Genomic DNA, 16,186 nt, shown 5'->3' on the forward strand with positions numbered 1-16,186 from the left:
TGACGGTCCAAGTCAGGACCGTGATACTGGCCGCATGAAGTCCAGGCATCTGTGGCTGTTGTTGCTGCTGAGCAGAGCAGGACCACAAGGACAGTGGCTTGGAATCCTCCTCCAGACTTCACGTCCCATTGGAAACTTCTGGAAAGACCCTTAGCCTCTCTGTAAATGGTCCCAGTTTATTCACGAAAACTGAGGCTAGTACTAGGGCTGCTTCTTTTACAGGCTCCTCTGAGGATTGCATACATTGCCAGCGAGAAACTCTGCAGGAAAACGTTCAACATCCATCAGAAGGCAGATGCACAAATAACCCTTCCTAGTTCCGAGGGAGGCAGTCAGATGTAAGATGCAAGGCAGTGGTGAGGCATCTGGGAACTCGGACAGACACTGCCTAATGCACTCGTATCCCATCTTGAAAGCTCCTCCTGGTTGAATAAAATATTGCCATCTGGTCCACAAAAATGGAAAGTATTGGACCCATTAAGCTTGTTATTATCTTTAGCTTTTCTGCTCTTTCTGTTTCAGTTCACTTCAGTTCAGTTCAGTAGCTCAGTTGTGTCCGACTCTTTGCAACCACATGAATCGCAGCACGCCAGGCCTCCCTGTCCATCACCAACTCCTGGAGTTCACTCAGACTCACATCCATCGAGTCAGTGATGCCATCCAGCTATCTCATCCTCTGTCGTCCCCTTCTCCTCCTGCCCTCAATCCCTCCCAGCATCAGGGTCTTTTCCAATGAGTCAGCTCTTCGCATGAGGTGGCCAAAGTACTGGAGTTTCAGCTTCAGCACCATTCCCTCCAAAGAAATCCCAGGGCTGATCTCCTTCAGAATGGACTGGTTGGATCTCCTTGCAGTCCAAGGGACTCTCAAGAGTCTTCTCCAACACCACAGTTCAGAAGCGTCAATTCTTGGGTGCTCAGCTTTCTTCACAGTCCAACTCTCATAGCCATACATGACCACTTGAAAAACCATAGCCTTGACTAGATGGACCTTTGTTGGCAAAGTAATGTCTCTGCTTTTGAATATGCTATCTAGGTTGGTCATAACTTTTCTTCCAAGGAGTAAGCATCTTTTAATTTCATGACTGCAGTCACCATCTGCAGTGATTTTGGAGCCTCCAAAAATAAAGTCTGACACTGTTTCCACTGTTTCCCGTGAAGTAATGGGACCAGGTGGCATGATCTTTGTTTTCTGAATGTTGAGCTTTAAGACAACTTTTTCGCTCTCCTGTTTCACTTTCATCAAGAGGCTTTTTAGTTCCTCTTCACTTTCTGCCATAAGGGTGGTGTCATCTGCATATCTGAGGTTATTGATATTTCTCCCAGCAATCTTGATTCCAGCTTGTGCTTCTTCCAGCCCAGCGTTTCTCATGATATACTCTGCATATAAGTTAAATAAGCAGGGTGACAATATACAGCCTTGATGTACTCCTTTTCCTATTTGGAACCAGTCTGTTGTTCCATGTCCAGTTCTAACTGTTGCTTCCTGACCTGCATATAGGTTTCTCAAGAGGCAGTTTAGGTGGTCTGGTATTCCCATCTCTTTCAGAATTTTCCACAGTTGATTGTGATCCACACAGTCAAAGGGTTTGGCATAGTCAATAAAGCAGAAATAGATGTTTTCTGGAACTCTCTTGCTTTTCCATGATCCAGCGGATGTTGGCAATTTGATCTCTGGTTCCTCTGCCTTTTCTAAAACCATCTGGAAGTTCATAGTTCACTTATTGCTGAAGCCTGGCTTGGAGAATTTTGAGCATTACTTTACTAGTGTATGAGATGAGTGCAATTGTCCGGTTGTTTGAACATTCTTTGGCATTGCCTTTCTTTGGGATTGGAATGAAAACTGACCTTTTCCAGTCCTGTGGCCGCTGCTGAGTTTTCCAAATTTGCTGGCATATTGAGTGCAGCACTTTCACAGCAGCATCTTTCAGGATTTGAAACAGCTCAACTGAAATTCCATCACCTCCACTAGCTTTGTTCATAGTGATGTTTTCTAAGGCCCACTTGACTTCACATTCCAGGATGTCTGGCTCTAGGTGAGTGATCACACCATCATGATTATCTTGGTCGTGAAGATCTTTTTTGTATAGTTCTTCTGTGTATTCTTGCCACCTCTTCTTAATATCTTCTGCTTCTGTTAGGTCCATGCCATTTCTGTCCTTTATCGAGTCCATCTTTGCATGAAATGTTCCCTTGGTATCTCTAATTTTCTTGAAGAGATCTCTAGTCTTTCCCATTCTGTTGTTTTCCTCTATTTCTTTGCATTGATTGCTGAGGAAGGCTTTCTTATCTCTCCTTGCTATTCTTTGGAACTCTGCATTCAGATGCTTGTATGTTTCCTTTTATTCTTTGCTTTTCACTTCTCTTCTTTTCACAGCTATTTGTAAGGCCTCCTCAGACAGCAATTTTGCTTTTTGCATTTCTTTTCCATGGGGGTGGTCTTGATCCCTGTCTCCTGTACAATGTCGCAAACCTCCATGAAAAGTCAAAGTGATTGGATTCTGAAAGAGGAACTCCCCAGGTCAGTAGGGGCCCAATATGCTACTGGAGATCAATGGAGAAATAACTCCAGAAAGAATGAAGGGATGGAGCCAAAGCAAAAACAATACCCAGCTGTGGATGTGACTGGTGATAGAAACAAGGTCTGATGCTGTAAAGAGCAATATTGCATAGGAACCTGGAATGTCAGGTCCATGAATCAAGGCAAATTGGAAGTGGTCAAACAGGCGATGGCAAGAGTGAACGTCGACTTTCTAGGAATCAATGAACTAAAATGGACTGGAATGGGTGAATTTAACTCAGATGACCATTATGTCTACTACTGCAGGCAGGAATCCCTTAGAAGAAATGGAGTAGCCATCATGGTCAACAAGAGTCTGAAATACAGTACTTGGATGCAATCTCAAAACGACAGAATGATCTCTGTCCCTTTCCAAGGCAAACCATTCAATATCAAGGTAATCCAAGTCTATGCCCCAACCAGTAATGCTGAGGAAGCTGAAATTGAACGGTTCTATGAATACCTACAAGATCTTTTAGAACTAACACCCAAAAAAGATGTCCTTTTCATTAAAGGGGACTGGAATGCAAAAGTAGAAAGTCAAGAAACACCTGGAGTAACAGGCAAAATTGGCCTTGGAATACGGAATGAAGGAGGGCAAAAACTAATAGAGTTTTGCCAAGAAAATGCAGTGGTCATAGCAAACACCCTCTTCCAACAACACAAGAGAAGACTCTACACATGGACATCACCAGATGGTCAACACTGAAATCAGATTGATTATATTCTTTGAAGCCAAAGATGGAGAAGCCCTATACAGTCAACAAAAACAAGACCAGGAGCTGACTGTGGCTCAGATCATGAACTCCTTATTGCCAAATTCAGACTTAAATTGAAGAAAGTAGGGAAAACCACTAGACCATTCAGGTATGACCTAAATCAAATCCCTTATGATTATACAATGGAAGTGAGAAATAGATTTAAGGGACTAGATCTGATGGATAGAGTGCCTGATGAACTATGGACGGAGGTTCTTTCTGTTTGGCACAGCCTAAATGAAATAGTGCCATATTTCTTCCTTTATAAAAGTTTTCTCTTTTGCTTGTTGTTTTGCTTTAATTTTTTGGTGAAAATGCCCCACATTGCTAATAGATATATAGAGACTATAGCTGTGGACTGAGGTTAGTCATTCATTTCTTATGTCCAAAGTTTCATCCATGTCATCAGATCCATCAAACCAATACCTTTTAGCCTAACTAAAATATTTATCAAATTCATTGATCTTTCAGAGAATCAGCTCTTGATTCTGTTGCTTTCTGTCCTGATATTATAAACAGTGCTGTGATGAACATTGTACATGTGTCTTTCATTCTGGTTTTCGGTGTATGCCCAGCAGAAGTGAGTTCTATTTGCAATTTTTGGAATCTACACTGTTCTATAGTGGCTGTACTAGTTTGCATTTTCTCTTGAGACTTTTGACCAGCATTTGTGGTGTGAAGTGGTACCTCATTGTGGTTTTGATTTCCAGTTTCATCCCATCGTAATGTAAAGCATACTTGGTATGATTTTTGCTGCTTTTGTTAATTTGATAAACTGTTTTATAGCCTTGAATGTTCCATGTGATCTAGAAGAATGTGTATTTTGCTGCTATTGGATGGACTATTCTTGAGATTAGTTGTTGAGTTGCTTCAGTGCTATTATTTTCTCCCATTGATGGCTGTCTTTCTTCTTGTCCATTTATGATGCTGCTGCTGCTGCTGCTGCTGGTGCTTCACATTAAGCGATCTGTGCGACCCTGTGGACTGCATCCTCGAGGTCCTCAGTCCATGGGATTTCCAAGGCAGGAACAAGACAAGGGTGCCATTGCCTTCTATTCCATACTTTAAGTTTTGGAAAATCTCAAATAATAGGTGCTTGGTGAAGAAGTGTCCCACTGTTTGCAGATGCAACCCCATGGGCTATAGCCCACCAGACTCTTACTGTCCATGGATATTCTGCAGGATAAAAATCAACACAGTGGTTGCCCCTGCATTCCTGCGAATAATTTAGAAAAAGGATTGAACCAATTCTTCCCATTGTAGAAAAGAATAAAATACTTAGGAATATATCTACCTGCTGTTATATATAGCTATAAAACACTGAGAATTGAGTAGTATCTACCCAGTGTTTCACAAAATTCAATGCAATCCCTATCAAGCTACCAGCCACATTTTCACAGAACTAGAACAAATAATTTCAAGCTTTGTATGGAAATACAAAAACCTCGAATAGCCAAAGCAATCTTGAGAAAGAAGAATGGAACTGGAGGAATCAACTTACTTTACTAAAACAGTTCAAGACAGTATTTTAAAAGACAGACATATAGATCAATGGAACAAAATAGAAAGCCCAGAGATAAATCCACACATATGGACACCTTATCTTTGACAAAGGAGGCAGAATATACAATGGAGTAAAGACAATCTCTTTAACAAGTGGTGCTGGGAAAACTGGTCAACCACTTGTAAAAGAATGAAACTAGATCACTTTCTAACACCCCAAAAAATATTCTCAAAAATCATTCCTCTCCCTCTAAGATCCCAAAAAGTCCTTATACACATCTGCTCTTTCCCTGTCTTGCATACAGGATCGTCATTGCCATCTTCCTAAATTCCATATATATGTGTTAGTATACTGTATTGGTCTTTTTCTTCTGGCTTACTTCAGACTTAAATTGCTCCAGTTTCATCCATCTCATTCAGATGACTGATTCAAATGAATTATGCAATGAGTAAATCCATTTAATGTACTAGATCTTATCCATTCATCTGCTGATGGACATCTAGGTTGTTTCTGTTTGGCTATTATAAATAGTGCCATATTTCTTCCTTTATAAAAGTTTTCTCTTTTGCTTGTTGTTTTGCTTTAATTTTTTGGTGAAAATGCCCCAAAGTACTGCATTGCTAATAGATACAGTAGAGACTATAGCTGTGGACTGAGGTTAGTCATTCATGCATTTTTATGTCCAAAGTTCACAACCCTTGTGTTTCACGTATCCATCTTAACCAATACCATTTTAGCCTAACTAAATATTTATCAAATTCATTGATCTTTCAGAGAATCAGCTCTTGATTCTGTTGCTTTTCTGTTTATGATTTCATTGATTTTTGCTCTAGTTTTTACAGTGTCTTGTCCTCTGCTTGTTTTCGGCCTAAGTTACCCTCTTTCATTTTCTAAACAGAAGTTTTGGTTATTGATTTCAGATCTTTCTTATTTTGGAATGTATGCAGTGTATTTGCTCCAGTTTGCTCATCTTGATAAGTTGTGTTTTCATTTTCATTCAGTTCAAAATACTTTTCAGTTTCTCTTGAGACTTCTTTGACCAGCGTGTTGTTTAGAAGTGTGCTGCTTATCTCCAGATCATTGGGAATTTTCCAGTTTCATCCCATCGTAATGTAAAGCATACTTGGTATGATTTTTGCTGCTTTTGTTAATTTGATAAACTGTTTTATAGCCTTGAATGTTCCATGTGATCTAGAAGAATGTGTATTTTGCTGCTATTGGATGGACTATTCTGTGTGTGAAATAGATCAAGTTGATTGCTTAGTGCTGTTCAGGTCAGCCATGTACTTAACCTGTATTTCTTCTTGTTGAATCTTGTCCATTACTGCTGCTGCTGCTGCTGCTGCTGCTGCTGCTGCGTTGCTTCAGTTGTGTCCGACTCTGTGCGACCCTGTGGACTGCAGCTTACGAGGCTCCTCAGTCCATGGGATTTTCCATGGCAAGAGTATTGGAGTGGGGTGCCATTGCCTTCTCCATGTCCATTACTTTAAGGAGTGGAAATTCTCTAACTATAATAGTGCTTGTGTGCTTAGTCACTCAGTCGTGTCCCACTCTTTGCAACCCCATGGACTATAGCCCACCAGACTCTTCTGTCCATGGAATTCTCCAGGGAAGAATACTAGAGTGGTTGCCATGCCCTCCTGCAGGGGATCTTTCCAAACCAGGATTGAACCTAGGTCTTCCGTATTGCAGGCAGATTCTTTACCATCTCAGCCACCATTTCTCCTTGCAGGTCTGTTAATTTTTGCTTCTATATGTTGACACTATGCTGCTCATGCATATGTATTTGTTCTTTGTCTTTGGAGTATGACTCATTTCTCTCATATTAGTGTCCAATCCATGAACATGGTATTTCTCCATCAGTCCTCTTTGTTTTATCATAGTTTTATAGTTTCTCTTTAGTTTCTTTAGGTAGTCCATTCCTTTATTTTTAACCTGAGTCTTTTTATTTAAAATTGGTTTCTTTAAACAAATCATTGAATCTTACTTTTTTATCCACCCTGGAAATCTCTGACTTTTAACTGGTGTAGTTTGACTTTTCACATTTAAAGTGACTACTGATATAGTTGGATTAGTATCCATCATATTTGAAATTGTTTTCTATTCATGACATCTGTTCTTTGATTTTTTTTTCTCCCCCATTTTTCTGACTTCTCTGGTTTTGAGTATTTTGTATTATTCTATTTTATCTCCTCTATTAGCATATCAGTTAAACTTCTTTTTAATATCTCTGTGGTTGCCATAGAGTTTGGGCTATATATATATATATATATATATATATATATATATGGAGAAGGCAATGGCACCCCACTTCAGTACTCTTGCCTGGAAAATCCCATGGATGGAGGAACCTGATAGGCTGCAGTCCATGGGGTTTGCTAAGAGTCGGACACGACTGAGTGACTTCACTTTCACTCTTCACTTTCATGCATTGGAGAAAGTGAAGTTGCTCAGTCATGTCTGACTCTTTGCGACCCTGTGGACTGTAGCCTACCAGCCTCCTCCATCCATGGGATTTTCTAAGCAAGAGTACTGGAGTGGGTTGCCATTTCCTTCTCCAGGGGATCTTTCCCACCCAGGGATTGAACCTGGGTCTCTCGCATTGTAGGCAGACGCTTTACCATCTGAGCCACCAAGGAAGCTGGCAACCCACTCCAGTGTTCTTGCCTGGAGAATCCCAGGGACGGGGGAGCCTGATGAGCTGTCATCTATGGGGTTGCACAGAGTCGGACACGACTGAAGTGACTTAACAGCAGCATATATATATATAAAATACTAAACTAACTCCACTTTCAGATAAAACTGTTCCACTTGATGTGTACGTAGTAAAGATTCTTAGAGTATTTCTGATTCTTCTCTACCTGCCTTTATGATTTTATTGACATTGTTTCATTTATCCATATTCTGAAGTTGCTATTTCTGCTTTAAATAATTTCTTTTAGATCAGTTAAGAAAAGGGAAAATGGATATTTTCATTCATTCCTTCTCTGACTCTTTTCCTGTGTTTATGCTGATCTGAGTTTCTGATGTATCATTTTCTTTCTCTCTGAAGAACTTTACACTTTTTGTGAGGCAGGACACCTGGTGATAGATTCCTTCAATTTTGGCTTGTCTAAAGAAATACTGGGTTGGCCAAAAAAGTTCGTTCAGGAACCTGAACGAACTTTTTTGGCCAACCCAATATTTATTTTTCCTTCACTTTTGAGGGATATTTTTCTTGGAAGTAGAATTTTAGTGTGGTGATGTTTTTCTTTCAACATTTTAAATATTTCAGTCCACTTTTTGCATGTGGAGAGACTTCTCTTTTTCAGAAGTCAGATCTGATTTCTTATTCCTGCTCCTCTACAGGTAAAGTGTTTTTTTCTCCTTCATTTCAGCTTTCTTTCATGATTTTAATTCAGTCTTTGATTTCTGCAATTGAATATGATGTGCTAAGGAGTGCATATTTTGCTATTTATCCTGTTTGATGTGCCTTGAGCTTACTGAACCTGTGGTTTGGTGTCTGTAATTGATTATGGAAAATTCTCAGCCATTCTTACTTCAAATATTTTCCTCCTCTGTTTTCTTTTTTCTTTCTCTGACATTCTAATTATGCATAGGCCATACTTTCTGAAATTTTCCTACCATTCTTGGATGTTCTGTTTTTTTTTTTTAATTATTATTATTTTTTCTGTTTGCATTTTACTTTGGCAACTTTCTATTGACCTCTCTTCACACTTACTGACTTTTGTCTTGGCTGTGCTTATTCTGTTGATGAGCCTGACTTAGACATTTTTCATTCTTTACAATGTTTTTGTTTTCTAGCATTTCCTTTGGTTCTTTAAAAAAAAAATGCATCTTTCTGCTTATATAACTGTGGATGGAAAATATCGCCTGCCAGTAAATGAAGAATGTTATGGCCATCAAGCCAGCAGAAGCTGCACACCCTGAGGGAATTTTGGATGGAGAAAGTAGGACCCTGGCCCCAGATAGCCAGGTGCTCATCAAAAGAGTGATTTCAACGAGCCCAGGCTCTTGCATTTCATCTTCTGCTAAATTAATCAACATGTGATGTTTGTTTGTTTGTTTTAATTAACTGTAATCTGGCTTAAAACTCAACATTTAGAAAACTAAGATCAGGGCATCTGGTCCCATCACTTCATGGCAAATAGATGGGGAAACAGTGGAAACAGTGGCAGACTTTATTTTTGGGGGGCTCCAAAATTCACTGCAGATGGTGATTGCAGCCATGAAATTAAAAGACACTTTCCCCTTGGAAGGAAAGTTATGACCAGCCTAGAGGGCATATTAAAAAGCAGAGACATTACTTTGTCCACAAAGGTCCTTCTAGTCAGGCTATGGTTTTTCCGGTAGTCATGTATGGATATGAGAGTTGAACTATAAAGAAAGCTGAGAGCCAAAGAATTGATGCTTTTGAACTGTGGTGTTGGAGAAGACTCTTGAGAGTCCCTTGGATTGCAAGGAGATCCAACCAGTCCATCCTAAAGGAGATCAGTCCTGAATGTTCATTGGAAGGACTGATGTTGAAGCTGAAGCTCCAATATTTTGGCCACCTGATGCGAAGAGCTGACTCATTTGAAAAGACCCTGATGTTGGGAAAGATTGAAGGCAGGAGGAAAAAGGGACGACAGAGGAGGAGATGGTTAGATAGCATCACCAAGTCAATGGACATGAGTTTGGGTGAACTCTGGGAGTTGGTGATGGACAGGGAGGCCTGGTATGCTGCGGTTCATGGTGTCACAGAGTCAGACACGACTAAGCGACTGAACTGAACTGAATCTGTTACTGAGCTGAACTGACCTTTTTTTTTTTTTTTTTGCTAAACTTCTGTATATTCTGGCTCCTCCCTCACCTCTTCGGAGCAGTCCCTCACAGCTATCTGAGAAGCTGTCTTCTGGGCTTAAGTCCTCAGAAAATCTGCCAAATCAAATGTAATTCTCAACTTCTGGGCTGTGCATTTTTGTCCCTTGACATATCCCATTGGCTCTTATATTTTGTCTGCGTTCCCACAAAGAGCCCTTAATGTATTAACCATAGCTATTTTAATCCCGTGTGATAATTCCAATATCTGTGTCATGTCTGAGTTTGGGCTTGCTCTGTCTCTTCAGATTGCAGTTTCTCTTGTCGGCGGTATGCTCTGTGGGTTTTTTGTTGATAGCGGAGAATGATGTGTTTGTTAGTAGGAACTGAGGTAAAAGGCCTGGAGGGTGAGGTTTTGTGTTAACGTCATAGGAGCTGAGCTGTGTTTAATGTGTGTGTTAGCTGTAGGTGCCAGAGGCCTCAGAGTCTCTCGTGACCTTTTTTGTCTTCCCTGATGCCTTTGGGGTTTCCTGAGAACTCTTCGTTAGAGTGTCTGTTTCCCGCGGCTCTCTGAGCTGTGATTCACTGTCACCAGACACACACACACACACACACACACACACAGACACACACGGGCGCCTTATTAGCAGGGCTGTTAGCTGAGGGGCAGGGGAACATTGTGTATGCTGAACATTAAACCTCAGTCTTTTAAAAAACTGTTCTCTAATTTATTTGGCTGCCTCAGGGATCTTCGCTGGTCGCTGCTCTGTGGGGTGCAGACTCTAGTTGTAATGTGAGCCCAATAGTTGAGGTTGGCGGGCTTAGCTGGGGTTTCCCAGGTGGCTCGGTGGTGAAGGATCTACCCGCCAGCGCAGGAGACACAGGAGACATGGGTTTGATCCCTGGGTCAGGAGGATCCCCTGGAGGAGGAAATGGCAACCCACTCGAGTATTCTTGCCTGGAAAATTCCATGGACAGTGGAGCCTGGTGGGCTGCAGTCCATGGGGGTTGCAAAGAGTCGGACATGACTGAGCGTACACACACTGTTCTCACTAGGTGGGCCTAGTTGGTCCCTAGCATGTGGGATTTTAGTTCCCCAACCAGGGTTTGAACCCGTGTCTTGTGCATTGCAAGGTGGATTCTTAACTAGCCCACCAGAGAGCACCAGGTAAAGTCCCATACCTGACTTCGCAGGCAGGGTACTTGGTCTGAGTTCTTCACAAGAGTCCCTTGGGTATCCTGCTCCTCCTTGGGTGAGCCGGACTGGAGTGGGATCATTCCGGCTCCTCAGGTTCACTGAGGCCTGAAGACTGGGCCTTTGTTATGTAGACAGTCCTGGGCGTATCTCAGTGGGTTTTTCTTCCCCTCTCCTAGCCAGAGCCCGGAATGAATTTTCTCGGCTCCTCGCTGTGACAGCCTGGTGGACTTCCTGGAGGTCAGACCCACCAAAGTGTGGGGCCCCCTAAGATGGTGGTCCCTGGGAGTTTCCTTTCTCACTCAGGCTAGCGCATCCTCAACCCAGCGGTTTATGAAAATGAACACGTGGGCGATCCTGTCTGTCCTGACCCTGGTGGCGTCTCCTTCCCGTGAGCAGATCTTGGCTCTGACTTGCTGATCTCTCCAGATTTCAGGGGGGAAATTTGCCCCCTTTGCCCTGTACTCTCAGTTTTCTGATGAGTCCACAAAATAGCAGATTGTGGGTTTGTTCAGACCTTTATGCAGGAATGGGAGTGACAGCTTGTTCTGTGTCAGCGATGAGACCTCAGATCTCCACCCTCACAGTTTTCTGCCCACGGGTGCTGTTCTGCCTCACTCTCGTTCATTCAATAACAAACCTCCTGAGAGTGTCAGCCGTGCTAATGTAGAGGACACCAGTGGAGACCAGGGCACTCAACTGCGGCATGAGCCTGGGGAATTTTGTTGGTCTGGGCCTTGACTTTATAACCTGTGTGCTTAGTCACTCAGTCGTGTCCGACTCTTCGAGACCCTCTGGACTGTAGCCTGCCAGGCTCCTCTGTCCTGGGAATTCTCCAGGCAAAAATACTGGAGTGGGTTGCCATGCCTGCCTCCAGGGGATCTTCCCCATCGAACCCAGGTCTCCCACATTGCACGCAGATTCTTTACTGTCTGAGCCACCAGGGAAGCCCATAAGTAAAGGAAATTTCTGTTCCCTTCCAGCTGTAAATCTAACCATCTCTTTCTTCTGAATTATTCATGGCATTTTGCAGGATATTTTGCATAGGGTGGGTGTTCAAACTTTTCTTCATTAGCCTCATAACTTTTTGCCCTTTGAAGCAGGATATAATTATCTGGGTAATCTTTTCTTGTCTAATTTCATTATTCTGTCATTTATGGGACATGCTATCATGGATTTACAGACATTAGGCATTTATATATTTTTGAAAAATATAATGAATGACTTGAATAGAATTTTTCCAGGAAATATTTTATTTAAATTTTGGCTTTTGAATTGAAGTGCACAAGAACCCAGACACAAGAGGTCACATATTGTATATTCCATTTGTGTAAAGTGTCTGGAATAGTAAAACTGTAGGGACAGCTAATTTCTGGTTACCAGGGACTGGGTGGAGTGAGAGAGGAGATTAACTGCTTTAATTGGTTCTGTTTTGGGGTGATGAGGATGTCTTGCAACTTGACTGAGGTTCTGCTTGTGCAGCATTGTGTGAGTCGTGTTTAGTCCCGTCTGACTCTTAGCAACCTCATGGACTGTAGCCCAGGCTCCTCTGTCTGTGGAATTCTCCAGGGCGGAATACTGGAGTGGGTAGCCATGCCCTCCTCCAGGGGATCTTCCTGACCCAGGGACTGAACCCAAGTCTCTTGCATTGCAGGCAGATTCTTTACCATCTGAGCCACCCCACTGTGATGCGTGGAACACACTGAATTGTTAACTTTAAAATGGTTGAATTTATGTTATGTGAATTTCACCTTAGTAAAAGTTACACAGAGTACATTAGCCATTCAACAGTCGGACAGTGCAAAACCTTTTAGCATGCAAAGCGATTCTTCCTTTTGCCCCAGGCCCTTAGTCTTCTGAGCCAGCACTTCGGCAGCAGCCCCGCGATCTCCCTCTTTACATGGTAGATGCTGCATGCAGCTTTTCTTCCACTTAAATCGGAGCTTTTCCCTATTGGCACGTGAAAAATCTACCTTTCTCCTTTTCAGAGCTACATAGGCAAAGGAATTATTTTCTAAGTTCTTAAAAGGTACACATCTCATGTCACAATCTAAATAAACTGTTCTTTGCTGTTGTAATGCCTCTACTATAACAAGCCGCTTAATTTGTGCCTAATTCGGTATCAGATTGGGGAAAGCAATCTGTTCTTTGTGCGCAGGTTTAAGCCTAAGGATTAGCTTCATTTGTATGAGTCATTTCTTAGAATCAGGAAAGATGATGGTATCAGCCCAGTGCCTTTTATCGCAACAAGAGAATTGAAAAGAAAGCTCATTTAATTAATTGATAGTTAATGAGCCCATGAATCTGTTCCATAGCTATAATTTGACAAATATCTCCATTGCTGAAGAATGAGTTTTATTTTCCCAAGATGATCAATGTGAAGTAAGAAGTAAGTGCAGGACAGCTCTAGAGGGCTGACTGTGGGGCCCTCTGTCTCTCAGTGTGCAAGACTATTAGTATACAATGTCCGGAGACAGAGCTCGCTTTATAGACGCGGGACAAGACCTCTATTCATATCACAGTCAAACACATCACACATAGGAAAGCCTCGGCTTGCTGGGACTGCAGAAGCTGAGCTTCGTGTAGCCTCACGGATTTTTGAATTAGGAACTTGCAAGCCCAGCAGCAGCCCAAAGACGATTCTTGATTTGGAAATTGAAACACTGGGAAAAGGTAAAGGGATTGTTTTTGAATCTCTTGTGTATACTTGGGTATGTGGAACTGTAGGTAAGTGGGAGGCTTTCTCTCCGTGAGCTGGGTTCTGCACTGATGTCTAGTTGAGTCTTAAAGCCCATTCATTAGGGAGACAGAGAGACAGGAAGAAGGAAGACCTCCCACTAACTAATCCCTGTGCCCAATTCGGGTAGCCTGTTGCTCTCTAAGGATTTGCTTCAGGGAGCCTGGAATGCAAAGCAATGGGCCTTTTTGTGGGATTTTAATTCAGAGCTTGCAAAATAAGATCCTTGGAGAGGCCAAAGAATGTATAGCATTCATGTGTAGCATCTCATGGTTAATAGACTACATAAAAAATAAAAAAAATCTGTGGTTCTAAAAACTTGAGTTACAAATGCAGAAAGAAAAAAAAAATTAGGAATAAAATGAAGGGTAAAATTCCCTATAGTATAAAAGTGATTATTAACAGGTTTTTTTCTACGTTCTAGAAAAATTTTGTGTGTGTGTAACTTAAACTATGTCTGTGAATGGGATTATTATATATGTTGTTTTGTATTATGCGTTTCTCCTTGTTCTTATTGTTGTTAGCCACGCGTTCCGGGAAACAAACTCACTCAGAAGGACAATGCGGATAGTGGAGTGCAGTTTATCACACCAGCGGGCCCAAGGCAGAGTCTCCTCTTAGCCAAGGACCCTGACCAGTTTTTGTGAAAACCTTATATACCCTAAGTATACATGCCCAAACCCACCTCCCCAAATTCCCTGAAACTAGTCTGAACAAAGGAAAAGCAAGATACAATCAAAGTCAACCTGTGATTCATATGCCTTAAGCCTAGGTAGGTTAACAGTGGACAGTTATCAATAGGCCTGTGGTCATACCCCAATAAGCATAATAAAATGTGTGATTCTATTCGGTTACACAGATAATTAGGGTATTCTTTTAGGCGGCAGAGGGTCTAGGTGTGAGCCCTGGGGCTCTTCCTTCCGGGGGCCTGGTTTTCCAGTGGGTTTTTCGTTTCCATAGATACTGGGCATATAGCTCAAAGTCCACTGTCCGGCCCAAGATGGAGTCCTGCTTTCAAGACGGAGCCTGTTCTGTCTGTTTCCCCCTTCATTATGTCTCTGACATCTCTTCATGCCAGGATCTTCAGGTCCAGCTCCTTGTTCTCTTGTGTGGAGGACATCATCTTATTCAGCCTGTTCCTGTTGATGGATTTTGCAGTTTTTGTCTCACAAGGAGTGCCGCGAGCCTTCTGTTGCCTGCGCATTCCCAGAGTGGTGCCTGATCATTCTGACCCTGATGTCCAGCACCCTCTCTGATCACTGTCGTCCTTCGTTGCCTTAAGCCTAGGTAGGTAAGTGGACACTTATCAATAGGCCTGTGGTCATACCCCAATAAGCATAATAAAATGTGTGATTCTATTCGGTTACACAGATAATTAGGGTATTCTTTTAGGCGGCAGAGAGTCTAGGTGTGAGCCCTGGGGCTCTTCCTAGTCCTAGCTAGTCCTAGTCCTGCTGCTCCTGGGCTGCAGAGATGCCCCGTCCTCCCGGGATCCTCAGCCCCAGTCCTTTTCCAGTGTTCCCCGCCACCCTTATGTTGTCAGTCCTCTTCTTTCTAAAGCGTGGCCCTTTCTCCTGCTTTCGTAGTCACCTGGTAAAACCCAGCTTCGGCTAAGTCCAGTTTCCTGCTGCTGTGCGTTTGCCCTTGAGGTGCGGTGTGGGGCTGGGCAGGTGCTCCGTCTGGCCCCGGCTGCTCTGGTTCTGACCACAGTGCTCCTTTAGCAGGGTGCCCAGTTCTGCAGTACGTATCTGAGTACATATTTGTGTATGTGTGTGTGTGTATGTATGTATCTACACACATACATAGATACATATATATTGCTGTTTAGTCGCTAGGTACCGTCTGACTCTTTGTGACCCCATGGACTGTAGCTTGCTAGGCTCCTCTCTCTCTGGGATTTCCCAGGCAAGAATACTGGACTGGGTTGCTATTCTCCAGGGCATCTTCCTGACTGAGGGATCAGCCCCACCCGCACGTCCTGCACTGGCAGGTGGATTCTTTGCCACTGAGCCACCTGGAAAGCCCATATATAAATATTGAACACATATTTGTGTGTGTGTGTGTGTGTGTGTGTGTGTGTGTACAAAGTTCTGCAGGTTTTGAGTGGATATCCCTACCACCAGTTTTTTTCTTATATTTTAGTGATTCCAGCTGTCTTTTGTTTGGTGAGTTAATTTAACAGGGAGTAATCTTATAATAATTCACTGAGTGAGGGAAAGTCGCTCAGTCGTGTCTGACTCTTTGCAACCCTGTGGTCTGTCTATGGAATTCTCTAGGCAAGAATACATTCCCTTCTCCAGGAGATCTTCCTGACCCAGCGGCTGAACTGGGATCTCTTGCATTGCAGGCAGATTCTTTACAGTCTGAGTCACCAGGGAAGTCTGTATAACTCAGTACTAGGACTCATTTATATATTGATGTACACACAGTTGGGACTTCCCACGTGGTTCAGTGCGTAAAGAATCTGCCTGTGATGCGGGAGATGTGGGTTCGATTCCCTGAGTCAGGAAGATCCCCTGGAGGAGGGCATGGCAGCCCACTCTAGTATTCTTGCCTGGAGAATCCCATGCACAGAGAAGCCTGGAGGGCTACAGTCCATGGGGTCTCAAAGAGTCAGACACGACTGAGGGACTGA

At 42.7% G+C, this 16,186-nt stretch overlaps 1 protein-coding gene across 12 annotated transcripts in view; it reads left to right on the forward strand.

Moving 5' to 3' along the window:
* The window catches only part of RNF144A (ring finger protein 144A), a 133,731-nt gene that overhangs the window by 16,104 nt on the left and 101,441 nt on the right, over positions 1 to 16,186 (forward strand). The window contains exon 1 of one of the 12 annotated variants that reach the window (XM_060413808.1): positions 13,373 to 14,842. The exons of 10 other annotated variants lie outside the window; for them this stretch is intronic. The gene's annotated coding sequence lies outside the window, so the exon portion shown is untranslated. Of the gene's footprint in view, positions 1 to 13,372; positions 14,843 to 16,186 lie in introns of those variants that run through there. One more of the 12 variants, XM_012163967.4, reaches the window with a different exon arrangement.

Source organism: Ovis aries, chromosome 3 (genome assembly GCF_016772045.2).
Source record: "Ovis aries strain OAR_USU_Benz2616 breed Rambouillet chromosome 3, ARS-UI_Ramb_v3.0, whole genome shotgun sequence".
Lineage (NCBI taxonomy): Eukaryota > Metazoa > Chordata > Mammalia > Artiodactyla > Bovidae > Ovis > Ovis aries.